This window comes from Ylistrum balloti, unplaced genomic scaffold (assembly GCF_031769215.1).
Source record: "Ylistrum balloti isolate Yb309-2 unplaced genomic scaffold, AGI_CSIRO_Ybal_v1 Utg370212, whole genome shotgun sequence".
In the NCBI taxonomy this organism is placed as follows: Eukaryota; Metazoa; Mollusca; class Bivalvia; order Pectinida; family Pectinidae; genus Ylistrum; species Ylistrum balloti.
In genome coordinates, this window is record NW_026782181.1 from 180,951 (window position 1) to 203,118 (window position 22,168).

The following is a 22,168-nucleotide window of genomic DNA, read 5'->3' on the forward strand; positions in this document are numbered from 1 at the left end:
TTACATCAACAAACAACGTCTTTACAGCAACAAACAACGTGATTAAACCAACAAAGATTGACTCTACACCAACAAACAATGTCCTTACACAACAAACAACGTCTTTACACAACAAAGTCACCACACCAACAAACAATGTCCTTACACCAACAAACAACGCCTGTACACTAACAAACAACATCCTTAAAACAATAAATAACGTCCTTACACCAACAAACAATGTCCTTACACCAACAAACAACGCCTGTAAACTTACAAACAACGTCTTCACACCAACAAACAACATCCTTAAAACAACAAATAACGTCCTTAAACCAACATAAAACATCTTTACGCCAGCAACCAACGTCCGTACAGCAACAAACAATGTTCTCACACCAACAAACAAAGCCTGTACACCAACAAACAACGTCCTTACACCAGCAGACAACGGTTGTAAACCAACAAACAACGTCCTAACACAAATAAAGAACGTCTATACACATGCAAACAACATCTTTACACCAACAAAGTCTTTAAACCACCAAACAATGTCCTTACACCGACAAACAACGTCATTACATTAAACAAACAACGTACCTACATGGACAAAAAACGTCCTTACATCAACAAACTACTACCATACACCAACAAACAACGCCCTTACACCAACAAACAACGTCCGAGCACCAACAAACAACGTTATTACACACACAAACAACGTCCTTACACCAAGAAAGCCTGTACACCGCTAAACAATTTTATTACACTAACAAACAACGTCCTTACACCAGCAAACAACGCCTATAAACTAACAAACAACGTCCTTACACCAACAAAAAACGTCCTTACTCCAACAAAAAACGTCCTTACACCAACAACCAACGTCTTGATACCAACAAAGTCCTTACACCAGGAAACAACGTCTTTACACCATCAAACAACGTCTTTTAACCAACAATGTCATTACACCAACAAACAACGTCCTCATTTCAACAAACAACATCCTTACACCAACACACAACATCCTTACGTCAACAAACAACGTCTTTACACAAACAAACAACGTACTTGAACTAATAAACAACGCCTGTGAACAAACAACGTTCTTACACCAACAAACAACGTCCTTAAACCAACAACCAACGTCCTTAAACCATCAAACAACGTCCTTACACCCACAACCAACGTCCTTACACCCACAACCAACGTCCTTACTCCAGCAAACAAAGCCTGTACACTAACAAACAACGTCCTTACACCAACAATAACGTCCTTACACCAACAAAAAAACATCCTTATACCAACAAACGTCCTTTCACCAACAACCAACGTCCTAACACCAATTAACAACGTCCTTACACCATCAAACAACGTCCTAACACCAACAACCAACGTCCTTACACCTACAAAGATTATCATTACACCAACAAAGAACGTCCTTACACCAACAAAGTCACTAAACCAACAAACAATATCCTTACATCAAGCAAACAACGTTCTAACACCGACAAAAAACGTCCTTACATTAAACAACGTCCTTACACCAAAAAACAACGTCACAACACCAAAAAACAACTCCTTTATACCAACAAGGAATATCCTTACACCAACAAACAACGTTCTTACACCAACAAACAACATCATCACACCAACAAACAACGTCTGTACACCAACGCAAAAGATCCGTACACCAACAAACAACGTCCTAAAACCAATAAGCAATGTCCTTACCCAAACAAACACCCTCCTTACACCAACATACAACGTCCTTACACCAACAGCCAACATCCTTACACCAACAAACAAAGTCCTTACACAAACAAACGTACTTGAACTAATAAACAACGCCTGTGAACAAACAAACAACGTTCCTTACACCAACAAACAACGTCCTTAAACCAACAACCAACGTCCTTACACCAAAAAACAACGTCCTTACACCAACAAACATCTTTACACCAACACACAACTTCCTTACACCAGCAAATAACGTCCTTACACCAACAAACAACATCCTTAGACCAACAAACAACGTCCTTACACCAACAAACAACGTCCTTATACCAAAAAAACAACGTCCTTACACCAACAACCGATGTCCTTACACCAACAAGCAACGTCCTTACACCAACAAACATCCTTAATCCACCAAAAAACGTCCTTAAACCAACAAACAATGTCTTCAAACAAAAACACATCTTTACACCACCAAACAACGTTCTTACACCAACTTCTTTACAACTGATATACAATTATATAAACCATACACTGATATACAATTATATCCACCATACACTGATATACACTGATAAACACCACACACTGATATCCACTGATATACACCACACACTGATATACACTGATATACACCATACACCGATATACACCATACACTGATATAGGCCACACCCTGATATACCCTGATATACACCACACACTGATATATGCTGATATATAATGTACACTGATATACACCACACACTGATATACACCGTACACTGATATACACTGATATACACCACATACTGATATACACCACACACTGATATACACCGCACACTGATATACATCACACACTGATATACACTGATATACATCACCTACTAATATACACTGATATACACCACACACTGATATACACCACACAATGATATACACTGATATACACCACACACAGATATATACCACACACTGATATACACCACACACTGATATACACCACATACTGATATACACTGAAATACACCGTACACTGATATACACTGATATACACAACACACTGATATACACCACATGCTGATATACACCACACACTGATATACACTGATATACACCACATACTGATATACACTGATATACACCACACACTGATATACACCACACACTGATATACAATGATATACACCACATACTGATATACACTGATATACACCACACAATGATATACACTGATATACACCACATACTGATATACACTGATATACACCACACACTGATATACACCACAAACTGATATACACCACACACTGATATACACTGATATACACCACACACTGATATACACCACACAATGATATACACTGTTACACACCACACACAGATATATACCACACACTGATATACACCACACACTAATATACACCATACACTAATATACATCACACACTGATATACACCACACACTGATATATGCTGATATATAATGTACACTGATATACACTGATATACACCGTACACTGATATACACTGATATACACCACACACTCATATACACCACATGCTGATATACACTGATATACACCACACACTGATATACACCACACACTGATATACACTGATATACACCACATACTGATATACACTGATATACACCACACAATGATATACACTGATATACACCACATACTGATATACACTGATATACACCACACACTGATATACACCACAAACTGATATACACCACACACTGATATACACTGATATACACCACACACTGATATACACCACACAATGATATACACTGTTATACACCACACACAGATATATACCACACACTGATATACACCACACACTAATATACACCATACACTAATATACATCACACACTGATATACACCACACACTGATATATGCTGATATATAATGTACACTGATATACACTGATATACACCACACACTGATATACACTGATATGCACCGTACACTGATATACACTGATATACACCACACACTGATATACACCACATACTGATATACACCGCACACTGATAAACACTGATATACATCACACACTGATATACACTGATATACATCACACACTGTTATACACTGATATACACCACACACTGATATACACTGATATACACACACACACAATGATATACACTGATATACACCACACACAGATATATACCACACACTGATATACACCACACACTGATATACACTGATATACACCACACACTGATATACACTGATATACACCACACACTGATATACACCACACAATGATATACACTGTTATACACCACACACAGATATATACCACACACTGATATACACCACACACTAATATACACCATACACTAATATACATCACAAACTGATATACACCATACACTGATATACACCATACAGGGATATACACCACACACTGATATACACCAAACACTGATATACACTGATATACACCACACTGATATACACCATACCCTGATATACATCACATACTGATATACACCATACATTGATATACACTGGTATACACTGATATACACCAAACATTGGTATACACCACATCCTGATATACACTGATATACACCACACACTGATATACACTGATGTACACCACACACTGATATGCACCACACAATGATATACACTGATATACACCACACACAGAGATATACCACACACTGATATACACCACACACTGATATACACCACATACTGATATACACTGAAATACACCGTACACTGATATACACGGATATACACCACACACTGATATACACCACATGCTGATATACACCACACACTGATATACACTGATATACACCACATACTGATATACACTGATATACACCACACACTGATACACACACTGATATACACTGATATACACCACATACTGATATACACTGATATACACCACACAATGATATACACTGATATACACCACATACTGATATACACTGATATACACCACACACTGATATACACCACACACTTATATACACCACACACTGATATACACTGATATACACCACACACTGATATACACCACACAATGATATACACTGTTATACACCACACACAGATATATACCACACACTGATATACACCACACACTAATATACACCATACACTAATATACATCACACACTGATATACACCACACACTGATATATGCTGATATATAATGTACACTGATATACACTGATATACACCACACACTGATATACACTGATATACACCGTACACTGATATACACTGATATACACCACACACTGATATACACCACACACTGATATACACCACACACTGATATACACCGCACACTGATATACACTGATATACACCACACACTGATATACACCACACAATGATATACACTGTTATACACCACACACAGATATATACCACACACTGATATACACCACACACTAATATACACCATACACTAATATACATCACACACTGATATACACCACACACTGATATATGCTGATATATAATGTACACTGATATACACTGATATACACCACACACTCATATACACTGATATACACCGTACACTGATATACACTGATATACACCACACACTGATATACACCACATGCTGATATACACCACACACTGATATACACTGATATACACCACACACTGATATACACTGATATACACCACATACTGATATACACCACACACTGATATACACTGATATACACCACCTACTGATATACACTGATATACACCACACAATGATATACACTGATATACACCACATACTGATATACACTGATATACACCACACACTGATATACACCACAAACTGATATACACCACACACTGATATACACTGATATACACCACACACTGATATACACCACACACTGATATATGCTGATATATAATGTACACTGATATACACTGATATACACCACACACTGATATACACTGATATACACCGTACACTGATATACACTGATATACACCACACACTGATATACACCGCACACTGATATACACTGATATACATCACACACTGATATACACTGATATACATCACACACTGTTATACACTGATATACACCACACACTGATATACACTGATATACACCACACACAGATATATACCACACACTGATATACACCACACACTGATATACACTGATATACACCACACACTGATATACACTGATATACACCACACACTGATATACACCACACAATGATATACACTGTTATACACCACACACAGATATATACCACACACTGATATACACCACACACTAATATACACCATACACTAATATACATCACACACTGATATACACCATACACTGATATACACCATACAGGGATATACACCACACACTGGTATACACCAAACACTGATATACCCTGATATACATCACATACTGATATACACCATACATTGATATACACTGCTATACACTGATATACACCAAACATTGGTATATACCACATCCTGATATACACTGATATACACCACACACTGATATACACTGATATACACCGTACACTGATATACACTGATATACACCACACACTGATATACACCACACACTGATATACACCGCACACTGATATACATCACACACTGATATACACTGATATACATCACACTGATATACACTGATATACACCACACACTGATATACACTGATATACACCACACACTGATATGCACCACACAATGATATACACTGATATACACCACACACAGATATATACCCCACATACTGATATACACTGAAATACACCGTACACTGATATACACTGATATACACCACACACTGTTATAAACTGATATACACCACATACTGATATACACTGATATACACCTATACACCACACACTGATATATACCACACACTAATATAGACTGATATACACCACACACAGATATACACCACACACTGATTTACACTGATATACACCACACACTGATATACACTGATATACATCACACACTGATATACACCACACACTGATATATACGACACACTGATATACACCACACACTGATATACACCACACACTGATATACACCACAAACTGATATACACCACCCACTGATATACACTGATATACACCACACACTGATATACACCACACAATGATATACACTGTTATACACCACACACAGATATATACCACACACTGATATACACCACACACTAATATACACCATACACTGATATATGCTGATATATAATGTACACTGATATACACTGATATACACCACACACTGATATACACTGATATACACCACACACTGATATACACTGATATACAACACACACTGATATACACCACACACTGATATACACCGCACACTGATATACACTGATATACATCACACACTGATATACACTGATATACATCACACACTGTTATACACTGATATACACCACACACTGATATACACTGATATACACCACACACTGATATAAACCACACAATGATATACACTGATATACACCACACACAGATATATACCACACACTGATATACACCACACACTTATATACACCATACACTAATATACATCACACACTGATATACACCATACACTGATATACACCATACAGGGATATACACCACACACTGATATACACCAAACACTGATATACACTGATATACACCACACTGATATACACCATACCCTGATATACATCACATACTGATATACACCATACATTGATATACACTGGTATACACTGATATACACCAAACATTGGTATACACCACATCCTGATATACACTGATATACACCACACACTGATATACACTGATATACACCGTACACTGATATACACTGATATACACCACACACTGATATACACCACACACTGATATACACCGCACACTGATATACATCACACAATGACATACACTGAAATACACCGTACACTGATATACACTGATATACACCACACACTGATATACACCACATGCTGATATACACCACACACTGATATACACCATACACTGATATACACCACACACTGATATACACCATACAGGGATATACACCACACACTGATATACACCAAACACTGATATACACCACACTGATATACACCATACCCTGATATACACCATACACTTATATACATCACACACTGATATACATCACACACTCATATACACCACACACTCATATACACCACACACTGATATACACTGATATACACCACACACTGATATGCACCACACAATGATATACACTGATATACACCACACACAGATATATACCCCACATACTGATATACACTGAAATACACCGTACACTGATATACACTGATATACACCACACACTGATATACACCACATGCTGATATACACCACACACTGATATACACCACATACTGATATACACTGATATACACCACACACTGATATACACCACACACTGATATACACTGATATACACCACATACTGATATACACAGATATACACCACACAATGATATACACTGATATACACCACACACTGATATACACTGATATACACCACACACTGATATAAACCACACAATGATATACACTGATATACACCACCCACAGATATATACCACACACTGATATACACCACAAACTGATATACACCACCCACTGATATACACTGATATACACCACACACTGATATACACCACACAATGATATACACTGTTATACACCACACACAGATATATACCACACACTGATATACACCACACACTAATATACACCATACACTGATATATGCTGATATATAATGTACACTGATATACACTGATATACACCACACACTGATATACACTGATATACACCGTACACTGATATACACTGATATACAACACACACTGATATACACCACACACTGATATACACCGCACACTGATATACACTGATATACATCACACACTGATATACACTGATATACATCACACACTGTTATACACTGATATACACCACACACTGATATACACTGATATACACCACACACTGATATAAACCACACAATGATATACACTGATATACACCACACACAGATATATACCACACACTGATATACACCACACACTAATATACACCATACACTAATATACATCACACACTGATATACACCATACACTGATATACACCATACAGGGATATACACCACACACTGATATACACCAAACACTGATATACACTGATATACACCACACTGATATACACCATACCCTGATATACATCACATACTGATATACACTGGTATACACTGATATACACCAAACATTGGTATACACCACATCCTGATATACACTGATATAAACCACACACTGATATACACTGATATACACCGTACACTGATATACACTGATATACACCACACACTGATATACACCACACACTGATATACACCGCACACTGATATACATCACACAATGACATACACTGAAATACACCGTACACTGATATACACTGATATACACCACACACTGATATACACCACATGCTGATATACACCACACACTGATATACACCATACACTGATATACACCACACACTGATATACACCATACAGGGATATACACCACACACTGATATACACCAAACACTGATATACACTGATATACACCACACTGATATACACCATACCCTGATATACACCATACACTTATATACATCACACACTGATATACATCACACACTCATATACACCACACACTCATATACACCACACACTCATATACACTGATATACACCACAAACTGATATACACTGATATACACCACCCACTCATATACACTACACTGATATATACTGATATACACCATACACTGATATACACCACACACAGATATACACCACACACTGATATACATCACACACTGATATACACCACACACTGATGTACACCATACACTGATATACACTGATATACACCACAAAGATATTCACCACAGACTAATGTACACCCCACACTGATATACACCACACACTGCTATACACCATACCCTAATATACATCACACACTGTTATACACTGATATACACTGATATACACCACACACAGATATACATCACACACTGATATACACCACACACTGATATACACCACACACTGATATACACCCCACAATGATATACACCACACACTGTCATAAACCATACATTAATATACATCACACACTGATATACACTGATATACACTATACACCGTTATACACCACACACAGATATACTTCAAACACTGATATACACCATACACTGATATACATCATTTACTGATATACACCATACACTAATATACACTGATATACACCATACACTGATATACACTGATATACATCATTTACTGATATACACTGATATACACTGATATACACTATATACCGTTATACACCACACACAGATATACTTCAAACACTGATATACACCATACACTGATATACACTGATATACACTATACACCGTTATACACCACACACAGATATACTTCAAACACTGATATACACCATACACTGATATACATCATTTACTGATATACACCATACACTAATATACACTGATATACACCATACACTGATATACACTGATATACATCATTTACTGATATACACTGATATACACTGATATACACTATATACCGTTATACACCACACACAGATATACTTCAAACACTGATATACACCATACACTGATATACACTGATATACATCATTTACTGATATACACCATACACTGATATACACTGATATACACCACATACTGATATACACCACACACTGATATACACCGTACACTGATATACACCTATACACCACACACAGATATACACCACACACTGATATACACCGTACACTGATATACACTGATATACACCTATACACCACACACTGATATACATCACACACTGATATACACTGATATACACCACACACAGATATACACCACACACTGATATACATCACACACTGATATACACCACACACTGATTACACCATACACTGATATACACCACACACAGATATTCACCACACACTGATATACACCCCACACTGATATACACCATACACTAATATACACTGATATACACACACTTATATACATCATACACTGATAAACACTGATATACACCATACAATGATATACCCCACACACTGATATACAACATACACTGATATTCACCACACACTAATATACACCACACACTGATATACACCATAGGCTAATATACATCAGAAACTGATATACACCATACACTGATATACCCTGATATACACCATACACTGATATACACTGATATACACCATACCCTGATATACACCACACACTGACATACACCATACACTGATATACACCACACACTGATATACACCCCACAATGATATACACCACACACTGTTATAAACCATACATTAATATACATCACACACTGATATACACTGATATACACTGATATACACTATACACTGTTATACACCACACACAGATATACTTCAAACACTGATATACACCATACACTGATATACACTGATATACATCATTTACTGATATACACCATACACTAATATACACTGATATACACCATACATTGATATACACCATACACTAATATCCACTGATATACACCATACACTGATATACACTGATATACATCATTTACTGATATACACCATACACTGATATACACCATACACTGATATACACTGATATACACCATACAATGATATACACCACACACTGATATACACCATACAGTGATATACACCACACACTGATATACACCACACACAGATATACACCACACTATGATATATATCACACACTGATATACACCGCACACTGATGTACACCATACACTGATATACACCACACACAGATATTCACCACACACTGATATACACCCCACAATGGTATACATCACACACTGTTATCAACCATACATTAATATACACCACACACAGATATACTTCAAACACTGATATACACCATAAACTGATATACACTGATATACACCATTTACTGATATACACCATACACTAATATACACTGATATACACCATACACTGATATACACTGATATACATCATTCACTGATATACACCATACACTGATATACACCATACACTAATATACACTGATATACACCACACATTGATATACACCATACACTAATATCCACTGATATACACCATACACTGATATACACTGATATACACCACAAACTGATATACACTGATATACACTGATATACAACAAACATTGATCTACACCACATGCTGATATACACTGTCCTCCGATATACACTGATATACACCATACACTGATATACACCACACACTGATATACACCATACACTGATATACACTGATATAATCCATACACTGATATACACCATACACTGATATACACCATACACTGATATACACTGATTTACACTGATATACACCACACACTGATATACACCATACACTGATATACACCACACACTGATATACACCATACACTGATATATGCTGATATACACCACACACAGATATTCACCACACACTGATATACACCCCACACTGATATACACTACACACTGTTATACACCATACCTTATATACATCACACACTGTTATACACTGATATACACCATACACTGATATACACTGATATACACTGTACATTGATATACACTAATATACACCATACACTGATATACACCACACACTGATATACACCACACAATGATATACACAGTTATACACCACACACAGATATATACCACACACTGATATACACCACACACTAATATACACCATACACTAATATATATCACACACTGATATACACCATACACTGATATACACCATACAGGGATATACACCACACACTGATATACACCAAACACTGATATACACTGATATACACCACACTGATATACACCATACCCTGATATACACCACATACTGATATACACCATACATTGATATACACTGGTATACACTGATATACACCATACACTGATATCCACCATACACTTATATACATCACACACTGATTTACACTATACACTGATATACACCACACGCTGATATAAACCACACACTGATATAAACTGATATACACCACACACAGATATACACCACACACTGATATACATCACACACTGATATACACCACACACTGATGTACACCATACACTGATATACACCACACAGATATTCACCACACACTGATGTACACCCCACACTGATATACACCACACACTGTTATACACCATACCCTAATATACATCACACACTGTTATACACTGATATACACTGATATACACCACACACAGATATTCACCACACACTGATATACATCACACACTGTTATACACCATACCCTAATATACATCACACACTGTTATACACTGATATACACTGATATACACCACACGCTGATATAAACCACACACTGATATAAACTGATATACACCACACACAGATATACACCACACACTGATATACATCACACACTAATATACACCACACACTGATGTACACCATACACTGATATACACCACACAGATATTCACCACACACTGATATACACCCCACACTGATATACACCACACACTGTTATACACCACACAGATATTCACCACACACTGATATACACCACACATTGATATACACCACACACTGATATACACTGATATACACCACACACTGTTATACACAGTTATACACTGATATACACCACACAGATATTCACCACACACAGATATTCACCACACACTGATATACATCACACACTGATATTCACCACACACTGATGTACACCATATCTTGATATACACTGATATACACCACACACAGATATTCACCACACACTGATATACACCACACATTGATATACACCACACACTGATATACACTGATATACACCACACACTGATATACACTGATATACATCATATACTGATATACACCACCCACTGATATACACCACACACTGATATACACTGATATACACCACCCACTGATATACACAATACACTGATATACACTGATATACACCACATACTGATATACACTGATATACACCACACACATATACACACCACACTATGATATATATCACACACGGATATACACCACGCACTGATGTACACCATACACTGATATACACCACACACAGATATTCACCACACACTGATATACACCCCACAATGATATACACCACACACTGTTATAAACCATACATTAATATACATCACACACTGATATACACTGATATACACTATACACCGTTATACACCACACACAGATATACTTCAAACACTGATATACACCATACACTGATATACACAGATATACATCATTTACTGATATACACCATACACTAATATACACTGATATACATCATACACTGATATACATTGATATACATCATTTACTGATATACACTGATATACACTATACACCGTTATACACCACACACAGATATACTTCAAACACTGATATACACCATACACTGATATACACTGATATACATCATTTACTGATATACACCATACACTAATATACACTGATATACACCATACATTGATATACACCATATACTAATATCCACTGATATACACCATACACTGATATACACTGATATACATCATTTACTGATATACACCATACACTGATATACACCATACACTGATATACACTGATATACACCATACACAGATATACACTGATATACACCACATACTGATATACACCACACACTAATATATATCACACACTGATATACAATATACACTGATATATACCACACACAGATATACACCACACACTGATATACCACACACACTGATATACACTGATATACACCTATACACCACACACTGATATACATCACACACTGATATACACTGATATACACCACACACAGATATACACCACACACTGATATACATCACACACTGATATACACCACACACTGATTACACCATACACTGATATACACCACACACAGATATTCACCACACACTGATATACACCCCACACTGATATACACCATACACTAATATACACTGATATACACCACACTTATATACATCATACACTGATAAACACTGATATACACCATACAATGATATACACCACACACTGATATACAACATACACTGATATTCACCACACACTAATATACACCACACACTGATATACACCATAGGCTAATATACATCAGAAACTGATATACACCATATACTGATATACACTGATATACACCATACCCTGATATACACCATACACTGATATACACCACACACTGATATACACCATACACTGATATACACCACACACTGATATACACCATACACTGATATACACAACACACTGATATAGACCCCACAATGATATACACCACACACTGTTATAAACCATACATTAACATACATCACACACTGATATACACTGATATACACTGATATACACCATACACTGAAATACACCATACACTGATATACACCATACACTAATATACACTGATATACATTATACAGTGATATACATCATATACTGATATTCACCACACACTGATATACACCCCACAATGGTATACATCACACACTGTTATAAACCATACATTAATATATATCACACACTGATATACACTGATATACACTATACACCGTTATACACCACACACAGATATACTTCAAACACTGATATACACCATACACTGATATACACTGATATACACCATACACTAATATACACTGATATACACCATACACTGATATATACCATACACTGATATACACTATACACTGATATACATCATACACTGATATACACCATACACTGATATACACCATACACTGATATACACCATACACTGATATACACTGATATACACCATACACTAATATACATGAAACACTGATATACATCATACAGTGATATACACCATACATTGATATACACTGATATCCACTGTCCACCGATATACACTGATATACACCATACACTGATATACACTGATATACACCATACACTGATATACACAATACACCAACATACACCATTCACTGACATGCACAATACACCGATATCGATATGTTTAGCTGTAAAACCCACTCCTGATTACGTTGTCAACAAGATATTGGTTATTATGGGCGTGTAAGGAAATAACTTTTGAACATTCTATTTTAATATCTAATATAACTTATGACTTCCCTGTTCTATCATCCGCGGAATCGGAGTGCATGTGAGCTCTCTCGCAGCTCAGCTTAACTTTGTTACGATCTTTTTACAGAAACTTTCCTCAACAGTCAGCTGTACTTGTGTAGCCGCTCAAGACTCAATAAAACTCGTGTACAATTTCCGAAATTCTTGATAATAATAGTTCTCCATTTCTTTAACGACTTTGTTGATACTGGTCTGACAGTCTGACTCTGATAAGTGTGATCTCTCGCGAGATTCCGGCACGTCACGTGTCATTGTTTACACTACAACGACATCGATGGCTACTCAGCTGTAATCTCATGCTGGGTACTTCTCTCAAAGACAGGCGTTGAGCGTTCGGTAACATTCATTATGTCCACACAGAAATTAGTGCAGACAGTTGTTGTGAGATGTTTGTACATGTATGAACTACAACGGACGACTAAAACATAATGTTTACGTCAAAGATTACAGAGGTCAGAGGTCAAATCTAATGAACTAAACACTAATTCTTCGACAATAGGACAACAACATATCAAACAAGAGATTCTCGAGGGATATTGGCATTCACTATTCTTTGACCTTCATTTATTCTTTAAAAGTTAGACATTTTCCTTTCTTTTCTCCTTTCTTCCTCTCACATTTGCTCTCTGCAGTTTTGTTTTTCTGATCCGGAAGTCAACAGTGCACAGTTAAAGAAAGGAGAATCTATTTGTGAAATTGAAGAAAAACTCCACCAGACCTCCCCACAAAATAGCGATAACATACTTTCATTGTCAAAATTTAGTATGGCCGCCTTACGGCGATTTCTTTTTTCGGAAATCAAAAGGTCACAACTAGTGGCCAAGTGGAAGCTACAAATGAAATTTTAGGAAGATCAGTCCGACCATCTCTATCAAATATCATTGTTAAAATTCAAGATTGTCGCACGACAGCCAGTTATCGTTTCTGATCAGTTCCAAAAATTAAGAGAGCACAATTAGGGACCAAGGGGGAACCTTCATGTGATATTTGAGAAGGATCCATTCAGAAATAGCGATAAGAAGAATCGTTTAAGAATGGAGCATGCGCTATGAACGTACGGGCCACGGCGAAGTGCAATTTTAAACAGCCCACCATGTAATGACGGTGCGCTAAAATGATTGTTTATAGCCCTTTTTTCATTTCTAGTTGCTCTAAATTCTGGTATCATCCGCGTCATCTGATACAAAGTGCTATATCATTTTGGGTTATGAGCCATCCAAACATCTTTACCAACACACCGTCACCACAGGCTGTTTTTTCACTCACCTACACTTACGCAAAGAAAAAAAATCGAAATTCCTTTTATATCATTATCAAAATGAGACAACATTATCTTTACAATTATCATAATTTTAAAAAAAAATAAATTAGAATTCATACGTAAGAAGTAGGACAAACGAAGTATATGCATTTTGCAGAGCTCATTCAACGCTCGGAACACGTCTCATACATGAAAACACTTGACTTTTCCACTCCACTTCTTTTTTCAAAAACTTCAGAAACATTTAAACTCTTGTTTTAAAGCAGCTTTCTTTCCATGGCAGAGTTACTTATCAGAAAAGGTAACTAATAGCTTGCCAAGTTCTTCAGTGTCACTTCCAGATTTATCGCTAATGTGCTGTCTTTGATAATTACAAGATACGTATCGGCCTTGAAAATCATGCATACTTCAGACCTTAATTGACATAGCCGTTTATCTTGATATTAGCTTACAACGTAATCATCAGGACGGGTCATCACTAAAGTATATAAGAAAGGTGATTTTAATAACCCTGTTGCAAATAGTCCATTTCTTAATAGTAGTACTCCTACTTCCCACTATACGAAGGATGTGCTACTTTTTCTAATACACATGTATCCCAGAATTACGATTTCCATGACAAATTTTCCCTATTGATAAAGAATCAGTGATTGGATAGATGCATGTGGACCAAAACTGTTTCGGAATTTTTATGATTGTCATTGCACTCTTATTGCGAAATATTATAATGTTGCTTATGAAAATCTTCAAAATAAAAATCTATGAAAAAAGGGAAAAAATGAACATAGGTATAACATTGTAAAGTACAAAGATGAAAGGACCAGGTGTTCAAAAAGAGCGTGAGTGACTTTTGTAGAATCACGACATCCATCATGTCACTGAAATTAGATTCGAAGTCCGTCATAGCCATATCCCAGATTCTTGGTAGGATAAAGTTACATTAATTTATCAATATTTTACTAAGACTTACACGGCATGTAACGTCGTCAAAGCAAAAAATGCTTGCACGAAACATATTTTCCTTTGATACTTATTCAACGGTTCTGCTTGTGGCAGGTCTTCTATATCACCGTCGTTTAATGGAGTTTTAGTTAACATAAACTTTTTCTGCCAGTTGGTATCTTTTTAATGTTTTGACCGATCTTCATTCAATCTATAAACCTTTTATACAATAATTACATATACATATATTACAATATCAACGAATACAACTATATTGACAATATACCGAAGTCTTCTCACGCGTGTCTCCTGAATGAGACGGTATACTTTGTCATTCGCTCTTTTACTGCATTTCGTGGCAACAGGAAGTTCAGACTAGAAAATTGTCTCTCCGTTCATTTCGGTAAATTGAAAACACGGACAGTCGTGATTGCGTTTCTTTTAAACAAAGGTCGAAGGTTTAAATTACTTATTGGCAGGCTTGTGTATAATAAACTGATGGACGGTACATCCTGGTTAATCCTACCGTCTGCTTGATTACCCGTATCGCCATTTAGATGGTTCGAGATACCGTATACCTATCACGTTCGTGACGTCGCCTTGTCGTTAGGAATCTTAATAACTTCCGGTCCGGGCTGAAATCTGTCTCCTACGGAAAACGTTAAGATGGATACCGTATATGTACTCAGTAGGACACGACTTAGATAACGGTTTATGGTTACGTGTCTGTTAATGGTTATCAGTCTGTCTACTTTATTTATCAAACTTTCGTTAGCTAATCCTATTACGGTACTTTATGTTTTCAACATATTAAGAGTATAGACTTAGTAAAGCGCCATTACGTAGTCTTGGCCATATAATGTTAAGTAAGTGTGCGGCACAAATAATTACGTTGATGGCAAATTCAAGATGGCCAGGAAGGTACTTAAAACTGCAGGAGATTTCCATTTTAATATTCTCCAACTCGCCGTGTAATCACCGTTTACAACATACAAATAGAATTACATTGACATAAATTCACTACAATCAATTAATTGAAATCTTACATTCCGAACTCCTGGTATTAATGGCACTGTTTAGTGAAGGTATAATGATCGTGTATCCGGTCGGGAGTATTATGTCTGGAGACCTGGTTAAAAAAGCATTAACGGAAATAAAATATCGTAATCCCAACGACAAATTGACCTAGTAGTTCACAAGAAATGTTTACTGTCTCTACCGTCAGTGAAAGTCACATATAAATGCTCCGTCAAGACAATCAGCTTGACTTAGTAATTGTCAGAAAATTGTCCTTTGCCTCAGCTGAATTTCATATCGTTTTGTTCTTGTCAGCTCGTATGACACAGAAAAACTCACTTCCTCAGCTAATAACTGTGCATAGGGAGGGGTAGGGGGAGGGGACAGGGAAACACAAATAGAAAAGAATAGCGACTTAAAAGGAAGATTGGAGAGAAATATGAACAAAATAAACTTTTAAGGGAAGTGTGATGATGGAAAGGGAGAAGAGATAATGGAAAACCAGTCAGGAATAGAGGAACGAGTTAAAAGGAAGATAGGATTGAAATATAGAAAAATAAACATCTGAGGGAGAAGTGACCTTAGAAAGGGAGAAAAGATAATGCAAAAACAAGCCAGGGACAGAGAAGCGACTATAAGGATTGACATCAAAATTGTTTCTAGTAGGATAAGCATTATCTAAAAAAATCTGTCCAGGGGACAATATGAAAGCCAGGTAAGGAAATGTGTAAAATCACGTTAATAGTGTTATGAATAAGAGCTATAACATAAGAAAAGGTTCGGAAAACAACATTGAGTGCGAGCCATCGGGTTTGTACAGGGGACGGGGAAGCATTATGAGTGCGAGCTATCGAGTTTGCACAAGGGATAGGAAACAACATTATGAGTGCGAAACATCGAGTTTGTACAAGGGACGGGGAAAACATTATGAGTGCGAACTATCGAGTTTGTACAAGGGATGAGGAACAATATTATGAGTGCGATCTATCGAGTTTGTACAAGGGCCGAGGAGCAACATTAAGATCGCGATTTATCGAGTTTGTACAAGGGACGAGGAACAACATTATGAGTGCGAGCTATCGATTTTGTACAAGGGACAAGGAACAAGATTAAGAGTGCGAGCTATCGAGTTTGTTCAATTGACGAGGAACATCATCAAGAGATCGAGCTGTCGAGTTTGTTCAAGGGACGAGGAACAACATTATGAGTGCGAGCTATCGAGTTTGTTCAAGGGACGAGGAACAACATTATGAGTGCGAGCTATCGAGTTTGTACAAGGGACAGGAAACAACATTATGAGTGCGAGCTATCGAGTTTGTTCAATTGACGAGGAACAACATTCTGAGTGTGAGTTATCGAGTTTGTTCAAGGGACGAGGAACAACATTATGAGTGCGAGCTATCGATTTTGTACAAGGGACAAGGAACAACATTAAGAGCGCGAGCTATCGAGATGTACAAGAGACAAGGACCAACATTGTAAGTGCGAGCTATCGAGTTTGTACAAGGGACGAGGAACAACATTAAGAGTGCGATTTATTGAGTTTGTACAAGGGACGAGGAGCAACATTATGAGTGCGAGTTATCGATTTTGTACAAGGGACAAGGAACAAGATTAAGAGTGCGAGCTATCGAGTTTGTTCAATTGACGAGGAACATCATCAAGAGATCGAGCTGTCGAGTTTGTTCAAGGGACGAGGAACAACATTATGAGTGCGAGCTATCGAGTTTGTTCAAGAGACGAGGAACAACATTCTGAGTGTGAGTTATCGAGTTTGTTCAAGGGACGAGGAACAACATTATGAGTGCGAGCTATCGATTTTGTACAAGGGACAAGGAACAACATTAAGAGTGCGAGCTATCGAGTTGTACAAGAGACAAGGAGCAACATTGTGAGTGCGAGTTATCGAGTTTGTACAAGGGACGAGGAACAACATTAAGAGTGCGATTTATTGAGTTTGTACAAGGGACGAGGAGCAACATTATGAGTGCGAGTTATCGAGTTTGTTCAAGGGACGAGGAACAACATTATAAGTGCGAGCTATCGAGTTTGTACTAGGGCCGGTCAACAACATTATGAGTGCGAGTTATCGAGTTTGTACAAGAGACGAGGAACAACATTATGAGTGCGAGCTTTCGAATTTGTACAAGGAACGAGGAAAAACATTATGAATGCGAGCTATCGAGTTTATACAAGGGACGAGGAAAAACATTATGAATGCGAGGTTTCGAATTTGTACAAGGGACGAGGAACAACATTATGAGTGCGAGCTATCGAGTTTGTACTGGGAACGGGGAACAATGTCACTGAGGCGAGCTTACCAAAATTGTAAAATGTACGTGGAACAATGTCATTGAGGCTAGCTTTCCAAAATTGTGAAAGGTAGGTAACATATAGAATGCTTGGTGTAGGCGAGGTAGTAAATATGTTAGAGCTTCGGTAACAATATTTTGAAGGTTAGCTTCAAGATAATGTGAAAGGCACAGGGACGATTTTGTTAAGATCAGCTGCCGAATTTGTAAAAGTTATGGAAAAGAATATTTCAGAGAGAGAGAGAGAGAGAGAGAGAGAGAGAGAGAGAGAGAGAGAGAGAGAGAGAGAGCACCATGCAAAACGAGGTACGGGAAACAACATCATGAGGGCGAGCTGCTAATTTTTTCAAAAGGTGCGGGAAACACACCAGTATGGACAGGCTTCATTGTTATTTTAACGTTCTATCAACATCTATAGTCATTGGAGGTCGGCCTATCAGGAGACTGCGAAATGCGAGAAAGCCTTATTGTAATATAATGGAACTAAGGACGACTTTATAGTGATACCACACTGAAGCATACTGCCGAAGACCCCAGCAGGACATCTCACCCGGTTACATTATACTGGGTAAAGTAGTTGTTACTCTACCAAAATTTGGAACACTGGATAAGTGAAGACACTAGTATGTCTTGGCCTAAGTGTAGAACCCAAAGCCTTTCTCAAAGGGATGAACGTTCACCTAAAGGCCAAAGATGAGACAG